At 35.7% G+C, this 8,401-nt stretch overlaps 1 protein-coding gene across 3 annotated transcripts in view; it reads left to right on the top strand.

The window, feature by feature from the left end:
* TMLHE (trimethyllysine hydroxylase, epsilon) overlaps window positions 1–8,401 on the top strand; it is a 51,639-nt gene that overhangs the window by 36,913 nt on the left and 6,325 nt on the right. The window lies entirely within an intron of this gene.

Raw genomic sequence — 8,401 nt, 5'->3', positions numbered from 1 at the left:
AGTGGTCATGAACCCCTTTAGTTTTTGTTTGTCTGGGAAACTCTTTATCTCTCCTTCTATTCTGAACAATAGCCTTGCTGGGTAGAGCATTCTTGGCTGAAGATTTTTTCCTTTTAGACCTCTGAATATATCATGCCACCCCCTTCTGGCCTGCAAAGTTTGTCCTGAAAAATCTGCTGATAGTCTTATGGGAGTTTCTTTTGTATGTAACTGTATTCTTTTCTCTTGCTGCTTTTAAATCTTTTCCCTATCGCTACTTTTTGCCATTTTAATTACTATGTGTTTTGGTGTGGACTTTCTTGAGTTGATTTTGGCGGGGGGGAATCTCTGTGCCTCCTGCATCTGGATATCTGTTTCCTTCCCCAGATTAAGGAAGTTTTCAGCTATTATTTCTGCAAATAAGTTTTTGTCCCCTTTTCTCTCTGTTAGTCTCTTGGGATCCCTAGAATGTGAATGTTATTATGCTTGATGGAGTGGCTGAGTTTCCTAAGACTATTCTCATTTTGCATAATTTTTTTCCTCTCAACCTGATTATTTTCCATTACTCTGTCTTCCAGGTCACCAATTCACTCTTTTGCTTCCTCTAGCCTGCTATTTATTCCATCAAGTGTATTTTTAGTTTCATGTATTGTGTTCTTCATCTCTGATTGGTTTTTTTTTATCTCTTTGTTAAGGCTCTCACTGTTGTCCTCCTCTCTTTTCTCAAGTCCAGTGAGTATCTTTATGATCATTGCTTTAAATTCTCTATCGAGTGTATTACTCATAACCATTTTTGCTTATATCTCTTGCTGTGGTTTGGTCCTGTTCTCTCATTTGAGACGTATTTCTGTGTCCTCATTTTGTCTAACTCTCTGTTCCTATTTCTCTGTATTAGGAACATCAGCTATGTCTCTTGCTCTTGGTGGTAACGGCCTTATGAAGAAGAGGTCCTGTAGTGCCCTGGAGTTCAGTGTCCCCTGTTCCCCAGGGCCTGGAGTTTCAGGGACTGTCTCCTATGTGTGTTGTGTATGCTCTGCTTTTTAGTCCTGGTCTCTTTTTCCTTCAGTCCAGTTGTCTAAAGAGGCTCTCTTTGCCTGTTGTGGGTACTGTTTGGTTCCCAGCAGGGGTGGGGCTCATTTTAACAAGGTGTATGCTGGTCTGCTTGCAAAATCAGACCTTCTGCCACTTTTGGAACTGAGGTCCTGCAAGTTGTGCAGGTCAGGAGGTGAGGTGTTGGTGTGTTTTGTGCTGTTTTCTGGGGGAAGGGGCCCACCACACTGGGACAGAGGAAGTGTGACTGGATAGGGCCGATCTGCAGAAGTGTGAGGGGGTGCTGGTTTCCACAAATAGCCTTGTGTTTATGCTGGGGTTTGGGGGAGGGAGGTGGTGCCTGCCAGCTCCTTTATTCCTGGAGGGGTCTCCCTGTCATCCCTGCCTCTCTGGGCCATGCTCTCAGGTGAGCAAATCACTCTTCCTTCCATCTGCCCTGGTGTTTTTCACCTGCTGCTTCCATGCTATATCTCTGAGGGCCATTTGTTCTGCTATCTCTTTAAGGGCAGGAACTCAACTTCCTAACACCCTGTGGGCTTTCCCAGAGCCAAGCTTCCAGTTTTTTAAATTCCACACTTGAAGTCCTGCTGGTTGTATGAACTCATGAAATTCAGCCCTTCTCATTTCCAAAGCCAAATGTTACGGAGATTCATCTTCCCTGTGTGGACTTTCCAGTGTGAAAGTCTGTTTTTTGCCCTTCTCCAAGCCAGTGGCTCCCTCCCCACCACAGATGGCTGTGGCCCGTTTTGCTCCCCACCACATCTCCACCCTTCCTACCTTCTTCAGTGTGGCCTCCTCTCTTCTTTAATTATGGAGTTTGTTATGCCAGTCTTCATATCCATTTTCTGGGTTATTTACACTGATGTGATTGTTATCTAGTTGTATCCATAGGAGGAGACAAGTTTAGGGTCTTCCTACTCCAACATCTTCCCAGCTGACCTCCACACAGTAGCTTAATATAAGGAATTATGGGGCTATAATAGAAGAGTAATTATAAGATATAAGGAAATTCAGTATAGTACCCTAGGTCTGAGGCAGAGTATCTAAGGATTAATAAACCTAGAAGAGGTTCAGACCTCAAAGAAAGCATGGTTCAGCCACCTGATATCAGAGAAGTTTGCTGGTTTGGCTAGGTGGGAGCTGGACTAGAATTGCTGAGCAAACAATAGACCACCTCTCAGAGTGCAACCAGGGGAGCAGGCAATCAGCAAGTCGGTGTGAATATGCAAAAGAAGTCTGGGTGCCAGTGAAAGCAGGATTAAGAGCATATAGATTATACAAGATGAAAGTGAGGGATGGGAGCTTGCAGGATGACTGTTCAGTGTGTGTCCCTATGGAACACATGTGGCTACCTGCAGGTCATTTGGGAGCTCCATGTTGTGAGGGTTGTGGAAGGGTTATCACCAGGCTGAGGCTGCAAGGCCGCATAGATACCAAATCCTGGGTGCCAAGGGGCTGGCACTACCTGATATCCTCACACCCACACAGTAGAGCCCTGGCCCGGTCCAGAACTACCAACAAGAGAACCTGTTTCTCCTGTCCCTCCAGCACCCTCTACTGAGAAAGTTTAAATATTGTGCTCACTCTAAAGGAGAAATGCTTAAAGGATTCTTATACATATACTATGTAAGGAAAGATGCTTTTGGAACTAAGAAGCAATAAATAGGTAACTGACACATACACAGCTGGTTTCAGCTTAATAAGTATCAGGTTGAAAAATATTTCATCTAGGTTCAAGAGGGACATTGGTCTGCAATTTTCTTTTTTGGTAACTTCTTAAATATTTTGGTATTATACTGTCTTTGTAAAACTCTGGTTTAGCAAAGAATCTGTATAACATTAGTGTTATTTCCATCTTAAATGTTTGCTAGAATTTACTAGGGAACCTAGTAATTTGTCTGGGGATGGAGTTTATTTTATGGGACGGTTTTGAATATTCAATGTTTGCTGTAGATATAGAGCTAGTTAAGATTCTGTTTCCTCTTTAGTGTTTCTTTCAAGAAATTTGTACATTTTACCTAAGTTGTCAAATTTGTAGTCATAAAGTCATTCCTCACATTCTCTTATTATTTTCATAAAGCCTGTAGGCTCCAGTCATATCACATGCTTGGTATTAGTAATAATTGCTCTCTTTTTTTCTTGTTGAGTCCAAGAGTTTAACAATTTTGTTGGTCATTTCAATGAGCCATCTTATTGGTTTGTTAATTTTCTCCATTGTTTTCAACCTTATTGATTTATGTTCTTATCTTCATTTTTCTCTTATTTTTATATACTTTTGGTTTAATTCTCATTTTTCTAGTTGCCTAAGGCAGAACCTAAGGTAATTGATTTTATACATTTAGTCTTTTTTAATTATTTTTCCCTTTTAATTTTTATTTGAGTATAGCTGACAAACAGTGTTACATTAGTTTCAGGTGTACAACATAGTGATTTGACAAGTCTATATGATATGCTGTGCTCACAAGTGTAGCTACCATCTGTCACCATACAGTGCTATTACAATATCATTGACCATCTTCCCTGTGCTGTGCCTTTATTCCCATGATTTATTCATTCCATATCTGGAAGCCTGTATCTCCCTCTTCCCCTTTACCCATTTTGCCCATATCCTCACCACCTTCCCCTCTGGCAACCAGCAATTTTACATTTAGTCTTTTCTAATATAATTATTTAAAGCTATAGTTTTGCCTCTAAGCCTTTTTTGCTGCATCCCACAAGTATTGATATGTTTTGTTCTTGTGAACATGAAGTACAACATATTTTCTAATTTCCCATGTTTTCTTTCTTTAACCATGTATTAACTAGAATTATGTCCTTTAATTTCCAAGTATCTGAGGTTTTTGTAGGTATCTTATTATTAATTCTAATTCAATTCTATCATCATCAGAAAACATTCTATAGACTTGAACTTTTAAAATTTTATTGTGACTTAGTTTTTGGCCCAGCAAATGGTCTATCTTGGTGAACATACTGTGTGCACTTGAAGAGCATGTGCATATGTTCTGCATTTCTTGGTATACTATTTTATAAATATCAATTAGGTCAAGGTGTTTGATAGTATTATTTGATATTCTGTGTCCTTTCTAATTTTTTTGTCTAATTGTTGTCAAGTGCTGAGAGAACATTAAAATATACACTGTGATTTTTTTTTCTATTTTTCCCTTTAATTCCATCAGTTCTTGCTTCATGTAGTTTGAATACCTGTTATCAAGCACATACTCATTTATGATTTTTATGCCTGATGAAATGACGTTTTGTCATCATGAAATGTCCCTTTTTAACTTTGTTTTGTAGTCTATTTTAACTGAAATTAATGTAGCCATTCTACCCTTCTTAGGCTTACTTTTTGCATTCTATTTAATGTTCCATTCTTTTTTCTAACTTATCTGTATTTTTATATTGAAAGTGTGGTTTTGTAAATATCATATACTTTAGTCTTGCTTTTTTATCCTGTCTGACAATCTCTTTGAATTGGGATATTTAGTGCATTAGCATTTTTTAAAGCTTTAAAACATTTTTAAAATTTTTATTTCTACACCATAAAATAATGTTTTAAGTGGACAATTCAATAATTATTAGTATACCTACAAAGTCATGGAACCATCATACAATTCAGTTTTTGGACATTTCTATCACCCCAAAAGTTTCCTCATGCCCATTAAACAGTCTCTCCCCATACCTGAACCCCACCGCATACAAAGCCTTTGACAGTTACTAATTTATTTTAATTTAGATTTTAGACATTTTAAACAAATAGAATAATACAATATATGGTCTTTCATGCCAGCTTTCTTTCACTTAGCAGAATGTTTTCAAAGTTCATCCATGTTGTAATACGTATCAGTTTAGTTGCTGAGTAGTATTTCATTATAAATATATCACATTTTGTTTATACATTCAACAATAATTAATATTTGGATTATTTCTGGTTTGAGATATTCCTAATAATGCTGCTATGAAGATTTGTGCACATCTTTATATAGACATGTTTTCATTTCTCTTGGGTAGACTTCTAGGAATGTAATTGCTAGTTCATATATTAAGTCTATGTTTATACCTTTGAGGAACTGCCAGACTTTTTCTACACTGGATGCACCAGTTTACATTCCTGCCAGTAATGTATGAGGACTTCAGTTTCTTGCATCCTCACCAACACTTGTCATTATCTGTCTTTTTGATTATAGCCATCCTAGTGCATGTAAAGTAGTATCTCATTGTGGTTTTGATTTGCAGTTCCCTGATGACTAATGATGTTGAGCATTATTTCATATGCTCTTGACTATTTGTCAAATCTTTTGCCTATTTTTAAATTGTATCATTTGTCTTCTTGTTGGTTAGTTTTGAGTTCTTTAAATATTCTGAATACAAGTTCCTTATTGGATACATTATTTGCAACTATTTTTCTCCCAGTCTGTGGCTTGTCTTTTTACTTTCTTGAGTGTGTTCTTTGATATGCTAAAAGTTTTAAATTTTGATGAAGCCCAAATTATCTTTTTTTGTTGTTGCTTATGTTCTTTTTTTTATATCTATGAAGGCTTTGCCTAATCCAAGATCATGAAGATTTACTCCTATGATCTATCCTAAGAGTTTTATACTTTTAGCTCTTACATTTACTTCTCTAAATGTTTAGTTAATTTTTCTTTGTTTATGGTGTAAGGTAAGGCCCAGCCTCATTTTTTTTATGTGGCTGTTCATTTGTCCTGGCAGTATTGTTGAAGAGATTATTCATTCCTTTGTTGAATGGTCTTGGCACTCTTACTGAAAATCAATAGTACATAGATATATGGGTTTATTTCTGATTCTCAATACTATAACATTGACATAATGTCTATCCTTGTGCCTACTCCATTAACATTTAATGTAAGTATATTTTTATTTGTAATCTTTTTTTTCTCTTTCCCTGATCTATTTATTTTCTCTGTTCCTCCTTTCATACCTTCTTATGGATTGTTTTAATATATTTTATTGAATTATATTTTAGTTTATGCACCATGTACCTTTTCTTCTGGCAGCTTTCAACATTTTCTCTTTATGTTTGGTTTGCAAATATTTGACTATAATGTTCCTAGGTATGGTTCTTTTTGTATTCATCCTAATGGGAATTCTCTCTGAACTTTTTGAATCTGTAAGTTTATGTCTTTCACCAAATTTTGGTCTTTATCTCTTCAAAATTTTTTTCTGCCCCATTTTTTCTCTTCTCTTTCCAGAACTCTAGTTATATACATGTCAGACCTTTTAATATTGTCCCACAGGTCCCTGATGTTCTGTTCAGTTTCTTTTCAGTTTTTTTCTATCTTTTCTTCAGATAGATCAGATGAAATTATTGTTTCCAAATTAACATACCCTTATCTGTCAACATTATTCTATTATTGTTAAGCCCATCTAGTAAATGTTTTAATTCAGATATGTTTTTCAGTTCTAAAATTTACAATTGGCTCTTTTTTATACTTTTTATTTCATTGTTAAGAGTTTCTATCCCTTCATTACAAGCATATTTTTTTTACCTCATTAATGTAGTAAAAATACCTGTTTTAAAATCCTTGTCTGATAATTCCAACATATGAGACATCTCAGGATTGACATTTGGCATCTTTTCCCTTCATAAGAGGTCACATTTTTCTAGTTCTTGTTACATTGAACAATTTTGGATTGTTATTTGGAGAATGTGAATATTGTGTCATTGAGACTCTAGATTCTGTTATATTTCTCCAAAGAATGTTGGCTTTTGTGTTTTTTTAAAAATAAGCTATTAATTTGTACTCAAAATTCAAACTCTGTTTTTTCATAGCTCAAATTTCTGTTCAGTTATTTTATCCCTAAATGTAATACTGGGAGTTTTTCTTTACCATGTGCAATTTAGGGGGTCATCCATTCAGGTATTTGAGCAGAGTTTATACATAGAGTTTGGTGCTCTCCTTCTCTGATTCCTTTCCAGGATTTTCTCTTCACTTTTTGGTGGCAGTGGTTGCACCATACCTGTCCTCTGGTTCTTCAGGCCAGAAAAACTGAGAGTCTTTTGGGGGTTTCAGCTGCCCAATATGGTGCGGGTTGTGGCATTCCCTCAGGCTAGATGTCATAAAAATGGGAAACTTACCCAGTGCAGTTCCTTTCTTCCAAGTGTTACTTCAACTCCAGAGTCTACCACTACAGTACCTTCAGGTAGATATTTTTTGTATTTAATCCCGAGTTTTTACTTGTCACCTATGAAAGGAGGGGGCTGATCCAATAGGAGTTTACTTAACCGTTACCAGAAGCAGAACATAGTCTCAGTATTGTTTAATAAAATAAAAATATAGCATGCTTTATATATAAAGAAGCTTTTTCTATAAATGGGATATTGTAACAGATGCAATGACTATTCAAATTTTAAAATTTATTAAACTTTAGAGCAAAGGATATTAAAATGCAAATATTTAGATAGAACTATTTCCCTGTCCTTCAGCCATTATTATTCAAAGCTTAGTCTAATCCTTTCCTCCAAGTCTGAGTATAGCTAACTCACTGTGAATACTTTTATGGTTTCTAGGGCTTGTTTTTATAGCTTGAGAGAGCTAAATAGTGTTTATTTTAGCTAACATTATAGACCTGTGTGTCAGGCACAGTGATAATGCATAATATATAAGGCTTTATATTATCCTGATAACCATATAAGGTTGTTATTATTATTCTCAGTTTTCAGATGAGGAAACAGGTTCAAAGAGATCAAATACCTTCAAGTCACACATTTGAACTGGGATTGTAATGGTGATCTATCTGACTAAAATGCCCATCATCTTTCACTTATACCACAGTACTGAAATCCATCAAATGCATTTTCCATTCAATCACTGAACTCTCTTTACTTGGAAAATATTTGTCAAGTCATAATAGGAATAGCTTCATTAAGCCTTCCTAACTTCTTTTATCAAAAAAAAGCATCTGCTTTATTTGCTTTCCTGTACTTCCAGGTCTTTCTTGCATCATATCAATGAAGAAAAAAATTTTAAATTGCACAATAATATAATAATGTCACTGTGTGCAAAAGTCCAGAAATCATTTTATTCTTTTTTTTAAATTTTATTTTATTATGTTACGTTAATCATCATACATTACATCATTAGTTTTTGATGTAGTGTTCCATGATTCATTGTTTCTGTTCATTGTCTTCTGCCCATTTTTTGACTTGATTATTTGTTTTTTGGGGTTGACTTTGAAAAGTTCTTTATACGTCTTGGAAATCAGCCTTGTCTATAGTGTCATTTGCAAATATCTTCTCCCATTCTGTGGGTTGCCTCTTTGTTTTGTTGACTGTTTCCTTTGCTGTGCAGAAGCTTTTTATCTTGATGAAGTCCCAAAAGTTCATTTTTGCTTTTGTTTCACTAGCTTTTGGAGA

This window comes from Leptonychotes weddellii, chromosome X (assembly GCF_054177405.1).
Source record: "Leptonychotes weddellii isolate Sample4059 chromosome X, ASM5417740v2, whole genome shotgun sequence".
Classification (NCBI taxonomy): domain Eukaryota; kingdom Metazoa; phylum Chordata; class Mammalia; order Carnivora; family Phocidae; genus Leptonychotes; species Leptonychotes weddellii.
This window is presented reverse-complemented; position numbering and strand designations above follow the sequence as displayed.